The sequence below is a fragment of the Ascaphus truei genome, chromosome 20 (genome assembly GCF_040206685.1).
Source record: "Ascaphus truei isolate aAscTru1 chromosome 20, aAscTru1.hap1, whole genome shotgun sequence".
Classification (NCBI taxonomy): Eukaryota; Metazoa; Chordata; class Amphibia; order Anura; family Ascaphidae; genus Ascaphus; species Ascaphus truei.
Window position 1 is genome coordinate 23209039 of NC_134502.1, and position 19056 is coordinate 23228094.

A 19056-nucleotide genomic window follows, 5' to 3' on the forward strand; every position below is an offset into this window, starting at 1 on the left:
TTGAATTCTGTGCAGTGCGTACTCACACATTTCCAACCAATAATAGTCGTGCCCCAATAAAATTGGTAATGTGCGGTCTTTCGGTCTCTGTCTCAACCTATGATGCACTTCTGGAGTCGGGTCACCTTCCTTAGGTAAGTAGACAAATACAACATAGCGTATGCTGATTAAAAAATGTTTATCACTCACGCAAAGGTGAAAATGCACTCACACGGTTACAAAGGTTTTCGCGCCTTAAGAACCAACAAACGGAGCTGCGGCTAATCACTGGGCGTTCTCTCTGCCCTCTGCCCCGTCCTCACCGCTCCTCCCCGTCCCGCGCTATCGCAGAGCGTTCCGGTCTGGTTCTCGGGCAGGGTTTGCGGATTACGTCACGTCCGACGCGCCTCTCGTCACTCCACGCGTTTCGCCGGGCTTGACGGTTTCATCGGGAGTGAAACGCGTAGAGTGACGAGAGGCGCGTCGGACGTGACGTGATCCGCAAACCCTGCTTTTTGCTTTGCGGCGGGTCCTTAGAACGCAACCCGCCGCACGACTGGGGGCCCTCCTGTACCTCTCAATATTTTTATCCCAATAATGAATTGAAATGGTGTGTGATATAGTAATCACACCATAGTAATAATATTTATCAACATGACATATATTATCCAAAGCTCTAAAGAAGCACGATTTTTTTTGTAATTAATGAAGTCATTTAGTCAAAGGGTATGATGTGGTCCTTAATATATTACCTCTAACGTGTGTATCTATAAAGAATGCAGTGAGACATATATCATAAATTAAAATGAGTTTGGAATGATAATATAATACAATAATTGGCAATCATTTTTCTTGAATTTAATTGAGACGAGACTGGGGGTGAAATTTAATTACAGCGATTTGTATAATTGAATTCTTCTAGATTATATTCTAGAACAGTGGTTTCCAACTTTTTTTTGGTTAAGGAACCCTAAGTGAAATTTTGAGGAACAACCAGCCATCTCTAATAGCGCGTCTGAGATCAGATGCATTGTGAGGAACCCCAACCCTCTCTAATAGTGCGTCTGAGATCAGGTGCATTGTGAGGAACCCCAACCCTCTCTAATAGCGCGTCTGAGGTCAGATGCATTGTGAGGAACCCCAACCCTCTCTAATAGCACGTCTGTGATCAGATGCATTGTAAGGAACCCCAACCCTCTCTAATAGCGTGTCTGAGATCAGATGCATTGTAAGGAACCCCAACCCTCTCTAATAGCGCGTCTGAGATCAGATGCATTGTGAGGGACCTCAACCCTGTCTAAAAGCGCGTCTGAGATCAGATGCATTGTAAGGAACCCCAACCCTCTCTAATAGCGCGTCTGAGATCAGATGCATTGTGAGGGACCTCAACCCTGTCTAAAAGCACGTCTGAGATCAGATGCATTGTGAGGAACCCCAACCCTCTCTAATAGCACGTCTCTGATCAGATGCATTGTAAGGAACCCCAACCCTCTCTAATAGTGCGTCTGAGATCAGATGCATTGTGAGGAACCCCAACCCTCTCTAATAGCACGTCTGAGATCAGATGCATTGTGAGGGACCTCAACCCTGTCTAAAAGCGCGTCTGAGATCAGATGCATTGTAAGGAACCCCAACCCTCTCTAATAGCGCGTCTGAGATCAGATGCATTGTGAGGGACCTCAACCCTGTCTAAAAGCGCGTCTGAGATCAGATGCATTGTAAGGAACCCCAACCCTTTCTAATAGCGCGTCTGAGATCAGATGCATTGTAAGGAACCCCAACCCTCTCTAATAGCGCGTCTGAGATCAGATGCATTGTAAGGAACCCCAACCCTCTCTAATAGCGCGTCTGAGATCAGATGCATTGTAATTTCTTCTGTATTTGATACAATTTTCAAATTACCTTTAGGTCGTGCCCCGCGAACCACCTGCAGTAAGAACCCTGGTTGAAAAACACTATGTCACATCTCTGATTTACTTCTATTCCCGATTTCCAAGTGGTCAAGGTATTTGTAAGACCATTTTTTTAAAGTTGGCATCCAGGATACTTTCTCTCTCACCCCTCTCCCTCCTTTCTCTCTCACCCCCCTCCGTCCTTTCTTACCGCCCCCTCCTTTCTCACCTCCCCCTCTCCCTCCTTTCTCTCTCACCTCCCCCTCACCTCCCCCTTTCCCTCCTTTCTCTCTCACCCCTCCCTCCTTTCTCTCTCACCTCCCCCTCCTTTCTCTCTGACCTCCCCCTCTCCCTCCTTTCTCTCTCACCCCCTCCCTCCTTTCTCTCTCACCTCCCCCTCTCCCTCCTTTCTCTCTCACCCCCTCCCTCCTTTCTTACCGCCCCCCTCCATTCTCTCTCACCTCCCCCTCTCCCTCCTTTCTCTCTCACCTCCCCCTCTCCCTCCTTTCTCTCTCACCTCCCCATTTCCCTCCTTTCTCTCTCACCCCCTCCCTCCTTTCTCTCTCACCTCCCCCTCCTTTCTCTCTCACCTCCCCCTCTCATTTCCCCTATCCCTCCTTTCTCTCTCACCTCCCCTCTCACTTCCCCCTATCCATCCTTTCTCTCTCACCTCCCCCTCCTTTCTCTCTCACCTCCCCCTCTCCCTCCTTTCTCTCTCACCTCCCCCTCTCCTTCCTTTCTCTCTCACATCCCCCTCTCCCTCCTTTCTCTCTCACCTCCCCCTCTCATTTCCCCCTATCCCTCCTTTCTCTCTCACCTCCCCCTCTTTCTCTCTTCCCCTCTCACTTCCCCCTATCCCTCCTTTCTCTCTCACCTCCCCCTCTCCCTCCTTTCTCTCTCACCTCCCCCTCTCCCTCCTTTCTCTCTCACATTCCCCTCTCACTTCCCCCTACCCCTCCTTTCTCTCTCACTGCCCCCTCCTTTCTCTCACCTCCCCCTCTCATTTGCCCCTATCCCTCCTTTCTCTCTCACCTCCCCCTCTCACTTACCCCTCTCCCTTCTTTCTCTCTCACCTCTCCCTCCTTTCTCTCTCACCCCCCTCTCCTTCCTTTCTCCCTCACCTCCCCTTCCCCCCCCCCCCCCCAGAAGGACAAAGTGTGTGAGAGGAGAGGGGGACTGGGGGTTGACACCCTGCGTATGGAAGAGGATCCCATCACCAACAAGACCAGATAAAGATTGAAACCGCCTCCGATACTCCGATACTCTGATACTCCGATACTCCGCAGGGTTCAGCATTGTGTCAGAGGGTCCCGCTTCTCTCAATGTCATTTAACCCTTTGCGTACCCTGAGACTTAGCTACTATGGAGTGCGGGTCCCCTGTGACTTTGTACTCCCGTCGTTTTTTGGTAGGGGAGACCCGTGGGGCCTCGTACATACAGTAGCATGACCACGCGCGCCTGAACTAGACGCGATCCGTGGCCTGCAGTTCTTGCGCGACGTGAGGGAGGGGTGGGGGGGAGCGTGGCGAGGGCGTGCTCGTGACGTCACATGAGCGGCTCGCCCTCATTGGCTGAGCCGCGCGCACGTGACCCCGAATCGAATTGTTTCGTCTCGCGGCGCAAACGGCTGCCTCGGCTCGCTTCGGCACACGCGAAGGGTTAATAAAATAGCCACCTTCGTTCACGCGACGTAGGTTTCTGATTATACTGATGCACTGCAGTGCGTGCACGCGCGTCTGTGATGTCACAAGCGCATTCTTCTGCGCACGCGACTGCAGGCTGAAATCTGTTCTTTGATTGGACGGCTGTCGCAAATAATTTTTTTTTTTTTTTAACGCTTTGTCGCCCGTATTGCAGTAGCAAGCGGCGCGACAGTCGCGGTTAGTAAGCGTTCTGAGGGGATGCATAGTGTTTGGATAATCACGGCCTTACTGTACTTGAAGCATTAATTATTGGCTGCCTGTACACCTTTCTACCACAAGAGGGCAGTCATTACCTTTGCAAACGACACTTCCCAGTGAGCAGACAGGCAGACAGATACACAGATAGATAAACAGATAGATACACAGACAGATAGACAGACACATACACAGACAGGCAGACAGATACACAGATAGATAAACAGATAGATACACAGACAGATAGACAGACACATACACAGACAGGCAGACAGATACACAGATAGATAAACAGACAGATAGACAGACACATACACAGACAGATAGAAAGACAGATAGATAGATACACAGGCAGACAGATACACAGGTAGACAGATACACAGGCAGACAGATACAGAGAGAGAGAGAGAGAGAGAGAGAGAGAGAGAGAGAGAGAGAGAGAGAGAGAGAGAGAGATACACAGGCAGAGAGATACACAGATAGACAGACAGAAAGTTTTGAAGACAGACAGACGTGCAGACAGAGATACACAGACATACACAGATAGATAGATACACAGGCAGAGAGATACACAGAAAGATACACAGGCAGAGAGATACACAGATAGACAGACAGATAGAAAGATTTGAAGACAGACAGACGTGCAGACAGAGATACACAGACATACACAGAAAGATACACAGGAAGAGAGATACACAGATAAATACACAGGCAGAGAGATACACAGAAAGATACACAGGGAGAGAGATACACAGATAGATACACAGGCAGAGAGATACACAGATAGATACACAGGCAGAGAGATACACAGATAGATACACAGGCAGAGAGATACACAGAAAGATACACAGGCAGAGAGATACACAGATAGATACACAGGCAGAGAGATACACAGATAGATACACAGGCAGAGAGATACACAGAAAGATACACAGACAGAGAGATACACAGATAGATACACAGACAGAGAGATACACAGAAAGATACACAGGCAGAGAGATACACAGATAGATACACAGGCAGAGAGATACACAGATAGATACACAGGCAGAGAGATACACAGAAAGATACACAGACAGAGAGATACACAGATAGATACACAGACAGAGAGATACACAGAAAGATACACAGGCAGAGAGATACACAGATAGATACACAGGCAGAGAGATACACAGATAGATACACAGGCAGAGAGATACACAGATAGATACACAGACAGAGAGATACACAGATAGATACACAGGCAGAGAGATACACAGATAGATACACAGGCAGAGAGATACACAGATAGATACACAGGCAGAGAGATACACAGATAGATACACAGGCAGAGAGATACACAGATAGATACACAGGCAGAGAGATACACAGATAGATACACAGGCAGAGAGATACACAGATAGATACACAGGCAGAGAGATACACAGATAGATACACAGGCAGAGAGATACACAGATAGATACACAGGCAGAGAGATACACAGATAGATACACAGGCAGAGAGATACACAGATAGATACACAGGCAGAGAGATACACATAGAGATACACAGATAGATACACAGGCAGAGAGATACACAGATAGCTACACAGACAGAGAGATACACAGATAGATACACAGACAGAGAGATACACAGATAGATACACAGACAGAGAGATACACAGGCAGAGAAATACACAGATAGATACACAGACAGAGAGATACACAGATAGATAGACAGACAGACAGACAGATAAATACACAGATAGATACACAGGCAGAGAGATACACAGATAGATAGACAGACAGACAGATAAATACACATATAGATACACAGGCAGAGAGATACACAGATAGATACACAGGCAGAGAGATACACAGATAGATACACAGGCAGAGAGATACACAGATAGATACACAGGCAGAGAGATACACAGATAGATACACAGGCAGAGAGATACACAGATAGATACACAGACAGAGAGATACACAGACAGAGAGATACACAGATAGATACACAGGCAGAGAGATACACAGATAGATACACAGACAGAGAGATACACAGATAGATACACAGGCAGAGAGATACACAGATAGATAGACAGACAGACAGATAAATACACAGATAGATACACAGGCAGAGAGATACACAGATAGATAGACAGACAGACAGACAGATAAATACACAGATAGATGTGTCTAAAGATGGTCATTCCTTCTTGCGATATGTCCGGGCACATCGCCATTGTAGTTTATTCTCCTGTGTCATGATGTCACAGACTTGTGTTTGGTTTGGAACCCAATCCTTCTTTTTCCTGTCTCTCCAGGTAATACCCAGCATGCATCTCTCCATACATCTTCACGTTTAGGGGCCAAGTGTCACATCCATATGTGAGGATGGGCAGGATACACGGGTCACCCACTTTCCTCTTGAGTAACAGTGAGAGGTTCCCTTAAAAGATTGTCTCTTCCAAACGCCTCCACCCCCATCTTCATTCTCTGATTGCTTTAATTCACCAAGTTCCCATCCAAGGACACTTACAATAAAACATCGTTTTCACCTTCTAGTTCTCTGCCACCTATTTTGATCTTTGTAGAGTTGACACCTTGGTCGAACATCACTTTGGTCTCGCTGTCAACCCCGGAGGGCCTTCCCATTCTGCATTGATTCTTGTTGCATTTGTATATTCTTCTGAGAGGACACACGGTACGCCATTGACGGTTTCTTCTCACTCTTCATCTGCTGGATGATACCCGGTGCTATCTGTGTTCTTGTCCAATGTCTGTAGAAGTCCTCAACTCTCTGTATAGTAAGTGCTCCGTCTCTCCATCCATCGTTTGTTTGAGTGCGAGGATTGGCGTCTTCCCAACATTAAGTCGCTGCTTCGTCTTCTGTAAACCTTTTTCTATTCCACAGTCTCCTGCATCATGTCCCAATTAAATGTTCTTATATCCTCAATGATACGTTTGTGGATCGTCTTGCCCAGCTCTGTATAGTCAATAATTGTTCTTGCGTCTTGGGATTGCTTCATTTCTTGCCGTTTCCTCTGTACCTGCTTTGTCTCACCTGCTATTTTCTTTATCGGCTTTCTTAGCGCTTTCAGCTATAATCTTCGTACGTCTCTCATAATTGTTTGTCAAAGTGTCGGCGTGCATCTCGAACGAACGGAAATGTGTTTTTTTTCCCCCAGCTCCAGTTGGAATTATCTGCCGGGTTCGTGTTGAGGTTTTTTGATGTTGATTTTGTTTTCGTCTTTTGTCTTCTTCACATTAAAATGTCATTTGCGGGGAAACCAATTAGCGAATACTAATTGTGTCCAAACAGTTAAGGAAGGGTCAGTCTTCAATCACATGTTTCATGTTAGCAAGGATATAGTCCGTGTCATTCTTGATCCCGTTGGGCCCACTCCATGTCCTATGCTGATTATTCTTGAAGAGTTAATTCACGATGTAGAAGTTTTCACATTCTGCCATTTCTACCTCTCTGTCCCCATGTTCATTCCCATTACCGTCACCATACTGGCTGACCAACTGATGCTTCGTCTTTCTGATGGTACACCAATCTTAGCTTTGAAATCTCCCATAATGAGCTTGAGGTGATCATTTCATTTGTTGTTTAGTTGGTTGATTTCAGGGTAGACGTCTTCCACTTCGTTGTCCACATGACTTGATGTTGGGGTTACACAGGAAAGACTACAGGTAGGGTTGCCAGGTGTCCAGTATTGAACCGGACTGGGCGTGTATGTGTATACCGGTATTACCTCTCTGGGCATGTATGTGTATACCGGTATTACCTCTCTGGACGTGTATGTGTACAGGCATACCCCGCTTTAAGTACACTCACTTTAAGTACACTCGCGAGTAAGTACATATCGCCCAATAGGCAAATGGCAGCTCACGCATGCGCCTGCCAGCACGTCCTGAACAGCAATACCGGCTCCCTACCTGTACGAAGCTGTGCGCAAGCGGGGAGACTATAGAGCCTGTTACACATGCGTTATTTACATCACTTATGCACATATATGACAATTGCAGTACAGTACAAGCATCGATAAATGGGAAAAGGTAGTGCTTCACTTTAAGTACATTTTCGCTTTACATACATGCTCCGGTCCCATTGCGTATGTTAATGCGGGGTATGCCTGTATACCGGTATTACCTCTCTGGGCGTGTATGTGTATACCGGTATTACCTCTCTGGGCATGTATGTGTATACCGGTATTACCTCTCTGGGCATGTATGTGTATACCGGTATTACCTCTCTGGACGTGTATGTGTATACCGGTATTACCTCTCTGTGCGTGTACGTGTATACCGGTATTACCTTTCTGGACATGTATGTGTATACGGGTATTACCTCCCTGGGTGTGTATGTGTATACCGGTATTACCTCTCTGGGCGTGTATGTGTATAGTGGTATTATCTCTCTGGGCGTGTATGTGTATACCGGTATTACCTCTCTGGGCGTGTATGTGTATAGCGGTATTACCTGTCTGGGCGTGTATGTGTATACCGGTATTACCTGTCTGGGTGTGTATGTGTATACCGGTATTACCTCTCTGGGCGTGTACGTGTATACCGGTATTACCTCTCTGGGCGTGTACGTGTATACCGGTATTACCTCTCTGGGCGTGTATGTGTATACCGGTATTACCTCTCTGGGCGTGTATGTGTATACCGGTATTACCTCTCTGGGTGTGTATGTGTATACCGGTATTACGTCTCTGGGCGTGTGCGTGTATACCGGTATTACCTCTCTGGGCGTGTATGTGTATACCGGTATTACCTCTCTGGGCGTGAATGTGTATACCGGTATTACCTCTCTGGGCGTGTATGTGTATACCGGTATTACCTCTCTGGGCGTGTACGTGTATACCGGTGTTACCTCTCTGGGCGTGTATGTGTATACCGGTATTACCTCTCTGGACATGTATGTGTGTACCGGTATTACCTCTCTGGGCGTGTATGTGTATACCGGTATTACCTCTCTGGGCGTGTATGTGTATACCGGTATTACCTCTCTGGACGTGTATGTGTATACCGGTATTACCAAGCATGGAGAGAGCAGGGCTGCTGCTGCTAGGGGGCTGGGCAGCTTCCTCCATCCCGATTGGGTCCTGCTGGGTAATGCAGCCAATCAGGAAGAGGTGTCAGGAGCTGGAGGTTGGGACCAAGGAGAGGAGGAAACAGCATGGAGCAGAGATAGTGTGTGTCTGTGCGTGTGTCCCGATCGCGTCACACCTTTCACCATTGTGTCCTGCATGTTTGATGCAAACTTTTACATTTGTACATGGTTTCAACTCAGTACAGGAGGGTGAAGCATGTTGCAGAGAGAGAGAAGAGCTAGAACAAGAGGTCGTTCTCTGAAACTGGAGAGTGGTAGGCTAACGGGGAATAGACATAAGAATACGCTTAATACAAAAGTAAAGCCAACGATCAAACTGCGTGTTTCCATGTCATCCGCAGGGTTCAGCGTTGTGTCAGAGGAGACTGCCTCTCAAGTCCCCACGCGCTCTCTTTCCATTAAAACTCATTTAATTAATTAGCTCTGGTCATGCATGCTACAAGCAATTAAAGTCTTCTTGCCGGCAATTACGCCATTCTACCACCAGAGGGCAGCGGGCATTAGCTTTGCCAACTGCACAGTGTTCCATGAGGGCTAAAGCTGCAGTCCCAGCTGGCGTTTGTTTTTTTATTTTATTTTTTCCCTCCTTTAATATGCGCATCGATACAATCCACACAATGATAAGTCATTAGCTGAGTTGCCGATCGATCCGTTCTCCTGTGATCGATCGGCGAAGATTCAGCTCAGGGGTTCACTAGATGGCTGTCAGTGCAGCAGAAGAGGACCAAAGATGCAAAGTGCTGTGGGGAGGATCATGTGACCAGGCAGTCACTAGATACAATAGGTGCACTGCTAGAGAGAGGGCAGGGCTCAAAAAGGGGCGTGTGCCAGAGCCGGTTTCAGAAGAGGAAGGGACTTTGTAAGTGGTTGCTATAGAAACAAAAAAAGGCTTGTTACATTATAATGCATCAAAAATGTCATTCAGAGTTGGAAAACAATACTACAGTTATTTTTTCATAGTAAAGAACGGATTTATAAAAAAAACCACATGTAGGGTATTGCTCGGTCTGCAGCTTTAACACAGGCGTAACTCCTAAGCTAACAATCTAATGCAGGAACAGCAGAGGGGGTGGCAAATAATAAACAGACGGGGCAATAAATGGATGAAAGGGATAGTGAGAAATGTGTCTAGCGTGTCGGACCCTCCACCAGCAGTGAGAAGGGGGGGGGGGGGGGGTTACATACAATTCCAATAGTGCCTGGTTATACCCACTCCCAGCCCCACATGGCAACGCCAGTATCACCATAATGGTACTGAGCCCCAGGCGGTAGCAATTAGAGGTAAGTGCTAATTGGATTTGGTCGGGTGGGGGGAGGGGGGTTGTGGTAATTGGATTTGGGGGAGAGGGGGTTGTGGTCATTGTATTTGGGGGGTAGCAGTGGTAATTGTATTGGGGTAAAAGTGGTAATTATATCTGGGTGGTAGCAGGGGTAATTGTATCTGGGGTAGAAGTGGTAATTATATCTGGGGGTAGTTGGGGAATTGTATCTGGGGTAGAAGTGGTAATTATATCTGGGGGTTGTAGTGGTAATTGTATTGGGGTAAAAGTGGTAATTATATCTGGGTGGTAGTAGGGGTAATTGTATCTGGGGTAGAAGTGGTAATTATATCTGGGGGTAGTTGGGGAATTGTATCTGGGGTAGAAGTGGTAATTATATCTGGGGGTTGTAGTGGTAATTGTAATTGGGGGGTAGTAGTGGTAATTGTATCTGGGGTAGAAGTAGTAATTATATCTGGGGGTTGTAGTGGTAATTGTAATTGGGGGGTAGTAGTGGTAATTGTATCTGGGTGTAGATGGGGCAATTGTATCTGAGGCGGTTGGTGGTAATTGTATCAGCGGGTAGTAGGGGTAATTGTTTCTGGGGTAGTAGTGGGAATTGTATTTGGGGTAGTAGGCTTAATTGTATCTAGGGTAGTAGGGTTAATTGTATTTGGGGGGTTGTAGTAGGAATTGTATTTTGGGGGTAGTAGTAGGAATTGTATTTGGGGTAGTAGGGGTAATTCTGTCTGGGGGTAGTAGGGGTAATTCTATCTGGGGGTAGTAGGGGTAATTCTATCTGGGGGTAGTAGGGGTAATTGTATTTGGGGGTAGTAGTAGGAATTGTATTTGGGGGTAGTAGTGGTAATTGTATTTGGGGGTAGTAGTAGGAATTGTATTTGGGGGTAGTAGTGGTAATTGTATTTGGGGTAGTAGGCGTAATTGTATTTGGGGGTAGTAGTGGTAATTGTATTTGGGGGTAGTAGGGGTAATTGTATTTGGGGTAGTAGGGGTAATTGTATTTGGGGGTAGTAGTGGTAATTGTATTTGGGGGTAGTAGTGGTAATTGTATTTGGGGGTAGTAGGGGTAATTGTATTTGGGGGTAGTAGTGGTAATTGTATTTGGGGGTAGTAGTAGGAATTGTATTTGGGGGTAGTAGGGGTAATTGTATTTGGGGTAGTAGGGGTAATTGTATTTGGGGGTAGTAGGGGTAATTGTATTTGGGGTAGTAGGGGTAATTGTATTTGGGGGTAGGTGTAATTGTATTTGGGGGTAGTAGGTGTAATTGTATTTGGGGGTAGGTGTAATTGTATTTGGGGGTAGGTGTAATTGTATTTGGGGGTAGTAGTGGTAATTGTATTTGGGGTAGTAGGGGTAATTGTATTTGGGGTAGTAGGGGTAATTGTATTTGGGGGTCGTAGGTGTAATTGTATTTGGGGGTAGGTGTAATTGTATTTGGGGGTAGTAGTGGTAATTGTATTTGGGGTAGTAGGGGTAATTGTATTTGGGGGTAGTAGTGGTAATTGTATTTGGGGTAGTAGGGGTAATTGTATTTGGGGTAGTAGGGGTAATTGTATTTGGGGGTAGTAGGTGTAATTGTATTTGGGGGTAGGTGTAATTGTATTTGGGGGTAGTAGTGGTAATTGTATTTGGGGTAGTAGGGGTAATTGTATTTGGGGGTAGTAGGTGTAATTGTATTTGGGGTAGTAGGGGTAATTGTATTTGGGGTAGTAGGGGTAATTGTATTTGGGGGTAGGTGTAATTGTATTTGGGGATAGTAGGGGTAATTGTATTTGGGGTAGTAGGGGTAATTGTATTTGGGGGTAGTAGGGGTAATTGTATTTGGGGGTAGTAGGGGTAATTGTATTTGGGGTAGTAGGGGTAATTGTATTTGGGGGTAGTAGGGGTAATTGTATTTGGGGGTAGGTGTAATTGTATTTGGGGTAGTAGGGGTAATTGTATTTGGGGTAGTAGGGGTAATTGTATTTGGGGGTAGTAGTGGTAATTGTATTTGGGGGTAGTAGGGGTAATTGTATTTGGGGGTAGTAGGTGTAATTGTATTTGGGGTAGTAGGTGTAATTGTTTTGGGGTAGTAGGGGTAATTGTATTTGGGGTAGTAGGGGTAATTGTATTTGGGGGTAGTAGTGGTAATTGTATTTGGGGGTAGTAGGTGTAATTGTATTTGGGGTAGTAGGGGTAATTGTATTTGGGGTAGTAGGGGTAATTGTATTTGGGGGTAGGTGTAATTGTATTTGGGGGTAGTAGGTGTAATTGTATTTGGGGTAGTAGGTGTAATTGTATTTGGGGTAGTAGGGGTAATTGTATTTGGGGGTAGTAGTGGTAATTGTATTTGGGGGTAGGTGTAATTGTATTTGGGGGTAGTAGTGGTAATTGTATTTGGGGGTAGTAGGGGTAATTGTATTTGGGGGTAGTAGTAGGAATTGTATTTGGGGGTAGTAGGGGTAATTGTATTTGGGGGTAGTAGGTGTAATTGTATTTGGGGTAGTAGGGGTAATTGTATTTGGAGTAGTAGGGGTAATTGTATTTGGGGTAGTAGGGGTAATTGTATTTGGGGTAGTAGGGGTAATTGTATTTGGGATAGTAGTGGTAATTGTATTTGGGGTAGTAGGGGTAACTGTATTTGGGGGTAGTAGTGGTAATTGTATTTGGGGTAGTAGGAGTAATTGTATTTGGGGGTAGCAGTGGTAATTGTTTCTGGGGTAGCAGTGGTAATTGTATTTGGGGTAGTAGGAGTAATTGTATTTGGGGGTAGTAGTGGTAATTGTATTTGGGGTAGTAGGGGTAATTGTATTTGGGGGTAGTAGGGGTAATTGTATTTGGGGGTAGTAGGGGTAATTGTATTTGGGGGTAGTAGTGGTAATTGTATTTGGGGGTAGTAGTGGTAATTGTATTTGGGGGTAGTAGGGGTAATTGTATTTGGGGGTAGTAATAGGAATTGTATTTGGGGGTAGTAGGGGTAATTGTATTTGGGGGTAGTAGGTGTAATTGTATTTGGGGTAGTAGGGGTAATTGTATTTGGAGTAGTAGGGGTAATTGTATTTGGGGTAGTAGGGGTAATTGTATTTGGAGTAGTAGGGGTAATTGTATTTGGGGTAGTAGGGGTAATTGTATTTGGGGTAGTAGGGGTAATTGTATTTGGGATAGTAGGGGTAATTGTATTTGGGGGTAGTAGTGGTAATTGTATTTGGGGTAGTAGGGGTAATTGTATTTGGGGGTAGCAGTGGTAATTGCATCTACTGGGTGGGTAGTGGTACCTGTATTGGGGGGGGGTACCGGGCGCAAATCTAGTCCTGAGTTGCAGGAAATGTGTTGGCGCCCCCTGTCTGACACAAAGGGGGTTACGCACAAAGCAGTGATAAGTGTTTTTAAGTGAGATAAATGCCTTTATTTCTCAATATTGCGTGCAGCGCGATTCACAAAGCAGTGATAACACTGCGGTATCGCGCTTACAAGGCTTCACAGCATCAAAACACAGTCATTGCTAAAAAATCTGCGCCATAAATTGCGCCAAAAAGCATTTATCTCACTTAAAAACACTTATCACTGCTTTGTGCGTAACCCCCAATGTGATTCCGAGTTCCGGGGTTTCCCATTGTGGATGCGATTAAACATTCCGGCAGTGAGAAGCGGTGTCCCACTGGAGTGCAGTGTCTCCCGTCTTCATGGTGTGTTATTGTGGGTCTGTGCAGTGTCTCCCGTCTTCATGGTGTGTTATTGTTTGTGTGCAGTATCTTCATTCTTTATGTTGTGTTATTGTGTGTCTATGCATTATCTTCCTTCTTCATGGTGTGTTATTGTTTGCCTGTGCAGTATCTTCATTCTTTACGTTGTGTTATTGTGTGTCTGTGCAGTATCTCCCTTCTTCAATGTGTTATTGTGTGTCTGTGCAGTATCCCCCTTCTTTGATGTGTTATTGTGTGTCTGTGCAGTATCCCCCTTCTTCACGGTGTGTTATTGTGTGTCTGTGCAGTATCTCCCTTCTTCACGGTGTGTTATTTTGTGTCTGTGCAGTATCTTCCTTCTTCTTGGTGTGTTATTGTGTTACAAAATAAAAAGTGAGCGCAAAAAACAAATCAGAAAACAGACAGAACATATAAAGATGCTGATGAACGATGCACAAGTGTTAGGTTTGCAACCTCTCATACATTGCCTCAATAGTCAAGTAAGGGGCTGTGACATCTTATTATATATTTGTGAAAGCACTGTATGCCTGTCTGCATCTTCCTGTGTCCCTAGGGGAAATCTCATTGGTCCCTTGGGCCGCCCGCCCGCTCCCACACCTCTCATTGGCCTGAGGCGGAGTGACGGGCCAAAGTCCAAAGTGTGTGTGTGTGTGTGTGTGTGACACACTGTGTGTGTGGGTGTGTGTGTGTGTGTGGGGGACACTGTGTGTGTGTGTGTCACTGTGTGTGTGTGTGTGTGTGTGTGTGTGCGTGTGTGTGTGTGTGTGTGTGACACTGTGTGTTACACTGTGTGTGTTACACTGTGTGTGTGTGTGACACTGGGTGTGTGTGTGTGTGTGTGTGTGACACTGGGTGTGTGTGTGTGTGTGTGTGTGTGTGTGTGACACACTGTGTGTGTGGGTGTGGTTGTGTGAGTGTGTGGGACACAGTGTGTGTGTGTCACTGTGTGTGTGTATCACTGTGTGTGTGTGTGTGTGTGTCACTGTGTGTGTGTATCACTGTGTGTATGTGTGTGTGTGTGGGACACTGTAGGGTGGGGACCGGAGCTACGCATTTAGGAGTGGAGAGAGAGGGGGGAGCGGAGAAACATACTGGGGGAGTGGAGAGGAGGGACCCATAAATTTTAAGAAACCCACCCCCCCTCCTGTCCACTGTCCCCCCCTCCTGTCCACTGTCCCCCCCTCCTGTTCACTGTCCCCCCCTCCTGTTCACTGTCCCCCCCCTCCTGTCCACTGTCCCACCCCTCCTGTCCACTGTCCCACCCCCTCCTGTCCACTGTTCCCCCTCCTGTCCACTGTCCCCCCTCCTGTCCACTGTCCCCCCCTCCTGTCCACTCTCACCCCCCCTCCTGTCCACTCTCACCCCCCTCCTGTCCACTCTCACCCCCCCTCCTGTCCACTCTCACCCCCCCTCCTGTCCACTTTCACCCCCCTCCTGTCCACTCTCCCCCCCCTCCTGTCCACTGTCACCCCCCTCCTGTCCACTGGGGTAGTAGGGGTAATTGTATTTGGAGTAGTAGGGGTAATTGTATTTGGGGTAGTAGGGGTAATTGTATTTGGGGGTAGTAGTGGTAATTGTATTTGGGGTAGTAGGGGTAATTGTATTTGGGGTAGTAGGGGTAATTGTATTTGGGGGTAGTAGGTGTAATTGTATTTGGGGGTAGGTGTAATTGTATTTGGGGGTAGTAGTGGTAATTGTATTTGGGGTAGTAGGGGTAATTGTATTTGGGGGTAGTAGTGGTAATTGTATTTGGGGTAGTAGGGGTAATTGTATTTGGGGTAGTAGGGGTAATTGTATTTGGGGGTAGTAGGTGTAATTGTATTTGGGGGTAGGTGTAATTGTATTTGGGGGTTGTAGTGGTAATTGTATTTGGGGTAGTAGGGGTAATTGTATTTGGGGGTAGTAGGTGTAATTGAATTTGGCTAGTAGGGGTAATTGTATTTGGGGTAGTAGGGGTAATTGTATTTGGGGGTAGGTGTAATTGTATTTGGGGGTAGTAGGGGTAATTGTATTTGGGGTAGTAGGGGTAATTGTATTTGGGGGTAGTAGGGGTAATTGTATTTGGGGGTAGTAGGGGTAATTGTATTTGGGGTAGTAGGGGTAATTGTATTTGGGGGTAGTAGGGGTAATTGTATTTGGGGGTAGGTGTAATTGTATTTGGGGTAGTAGGGGTAATTGTATTTGGGGTAGTAGGGGTAATTGTATTTGGGGGTAGTAGTGGTAATTGTATTTGGGGGTAGTAGGGGTAATTGTATTTGGGGGTAGTAGGTGTAATTGTATTTGGGGTAGTAGGGGTAATTGTATTTGGGGTAGTAGGGGTAATTGTATTTGGGGGTAGGTGTAATTGTATTTGGGGGTAGTAGGTGTAATTGTATTTGGGGGTAGGTGTAATTGTATTTGGGGGTAGGTGTAATTGTATTTGGGGGTAGTAGTGGTAATTGTATTTGGGGTAGTAGGGGTAATTGTATTTGGGGTAGTAGGGGTAATTGTATTTGGGGGTAGTAGGTGTAATTGTATTTGGGGGTAGGTGTAATTGTATTTGGGGGTAGTAGTGGTAATTGTATTTGGGGTAGTAGGGGTAATTGTATTTGGGGGTAGTAGTGGTAATTGTATTTGGGGTAGTAGGGGTAATTGTATTTGGGGTAGTAGGGGTAATTGTATTTGGGGGTAGTAGGTGTAATTGTATTTGGGGGTAGGTGTAATTGTATTTGGGGGTAGTAGTGGTAATTGTATTTGGGGTAGTAGGGGTAATTGTATTTGGGGGTAGTAGGTGTAATTGTATTTGGGGTAGTAGGGGTAATTGTATTTGGGGTAGTAGGGGTAATTGTATTTGGGGGTAGGTGTAATTGTATTTGGGGGTAGTAGGGGTAATTGTATTTGGGGTAGTAGGGGTAATTGTATTTGGGGGTAGTAGGGGTAATTGTATTTGGGGGTAGTAGGGGTAATTGTATTTGGGGTAGTAGGGGTAATTGTATTTGGGGGTAGTAGGGGTAATTGTATTTGGGGGTAGGTGTAATTGTATTTGGGGTAGTAGGGGTAATTGTATTTGGGGTAGTAGGGGTAATTGTATTTGGGGGTAGTAGTGGTAATTGTATTTGGGGGTAGTAGGGGTAATTGTATTTGGGGGTAGTAGGTGTAATTGTATTTGGGGTAGTAGGTGTAATTGTATTTGGGGTAGTAGGGGTAATTGTATTTGGGGTAGTAGGGGTAATTGTATTTGGGGGTAGTAGTGGTAATTGTATTTGGGGGTAGTAGGTGTAATTGTATTTGGGGTAGTAGGGGTAATTGTATTTGGGGTAGTAGGGGTAATTGTATTTGGGGGTAGGTGTAATTGTATTTGGGGGTAGTAGGTGTAATTGTATTTGGGGTAGTAGGTGTAATTGTATTTGGGGTAGTAGGGGTAATTGTATTTGGGGGTAGTAGTGGTAATTGTATTTGGGGGTAGGTGTAATTGTATTTGGGGGTAGTAGTGGTAATTGTATTTGGGGGTAGTAGTGGTAATTGTATTTGGGGGTAGTAGGGGTAATTGTATTTGGGGGTAGTAGTAGGAATTGTATTTGGGGGTAGTAGGGGTAATTGTATTTGGGGGTAGTAGGTGTAATTGTATTTGGGGTAGTAGGGGTAATTGTATTTGGAGTAGTAGGGGTAATTGTATTTGGGGTAGTAGGGGTAATTGTATTTGGGGTAGTAGGGGTAATTGTATTTGGGATAGTAGTGGTAATTGTATTTGGGGTAGTAGGGGTAACTGTATTTGGGGGTAGTAGTGGTAATTGTATTTGGGGTAGTAGGAGTAATTGTATTTGGGGGTAGCAGTGGTAATTGTTTCTGGGGTAGCAGTGGTAATTGTATTTGGGGTAGTAGGAGTAATTGTATTTGGGGGTAGTAGTAGGAATTGTATTTGGGGGTAGTAGGGGTAATTGTATTTGGGGGTAGTAGGTGTAATTGTATTTGGGGTAGTAGGGGTAATTGTATTTGGAGTAGTAGGGGTAATTGTATTTGGGGTAGTAGGGGTAATTGTATTTGGGGTAGTAGGGGTAATTGTATTTGGGATAGTAGTGGTAATTGTATTTGGGGTAGTAGGGGTAATTGTATTTGGGGGTAGTAGTGGTAATTGTATTTGGGGTAGTAGGGGTAATTGTATTTGGGGGTAGCAGTGGTAATTGCATCTACTGGGTGGGTAGTGGTACCTGTATTGGGGGGGGGGGGGGGGGGGGTACCGGGCGCAAATCTAGTCCTGAGTTGCAGGAAATATTTTGGTGCCCCCTGTCTGACACAAAGGGGGTTACGCACAAAGCAGTGATAAGTGTTTTTAAGTGAGATAAATGCCTTTATTTCTCAATATTGCGTGCAGCGCGATCCACAAAGCAGTGATAACACTGCGGTATCGCGCTTACAAGGCTTCACAGCATCAAAACACAGTCATTGCTAAAAAAATATGCGCCATAAATTGCGCCAAAAAGCATTTATCTCACTTAAAAACACTTATCACTGCTTTGTGCGTAACCCCCAATGTGATTCCGAGTTCCGGGGTTTCCCATTGTGGATGCGATTAAACATTCCGGCAGTGAGAAGCGGTGTCCCACTGGAGTGCAGTGTCTCCCGTCTTCATGGTGTGTTATTGTGGGTCTGTGCAGTGTCTCCCGTCTTCATGGTGTGTTATTGTTTGTGTGCAGTATCTTCATTCTTTATGTTGTGTTATTGTGTGTCTATGCATTATCTTCCTTCTTCATGGTGTGTTATTGTTTGCCTGTGCAGTATCTTCATTCTTTACGTTGTGTTATTGTGTGTCTGTGCAGTATCTCCCTTCTTCAATGTGTTATTGTGTGTCTGTGCAGTATCCCCCTTCTTTGATGTGTTATTGTGTGTCTGTGCAGTATCCCCCTTCTTCACGGTGTGTTATTGTGTGTCTGTGCAGTATCTCCCTTCTTCACGGTGTGTTATTTTGTGTCTGTGCAGTATCTTCCTTCTTCTTGGTGTGTTATTGTGTTACAAAATAAAAAGTGAGCGCAAAAAACAAATCAGAAAACAGACAGAACATATAAAGATGCTGATGAACGATGCACAAGTGTTAGGTTTGCAACCTCTCATACATTGCCTCAATAGTCAAGTAAGTGGCTGTGACATCTTATTATATATTTGTGAAAGCACTGTATGCCTGTCTGCATCTTCCTGTGTCCCTAGGGGAAATCTCATTGGTCCCTTGGGCCGCCCGCCCGCCCC

At 45.6% G+C, this 19056-nt stretch overlaps 1 protein-coding gene across 1 annotated transcript in view; it reads left to right on the plus strand.

The window, feature by feature from the left end:
* PDE4A (phosphodiesterase 4A) overlaps positions 1 to 19056 on the plus strand; it is a 375781-nt gene that overhangs the window by 3502 nt on the left and 353223 nt on the right. The window lies entirely within an intron of this gene.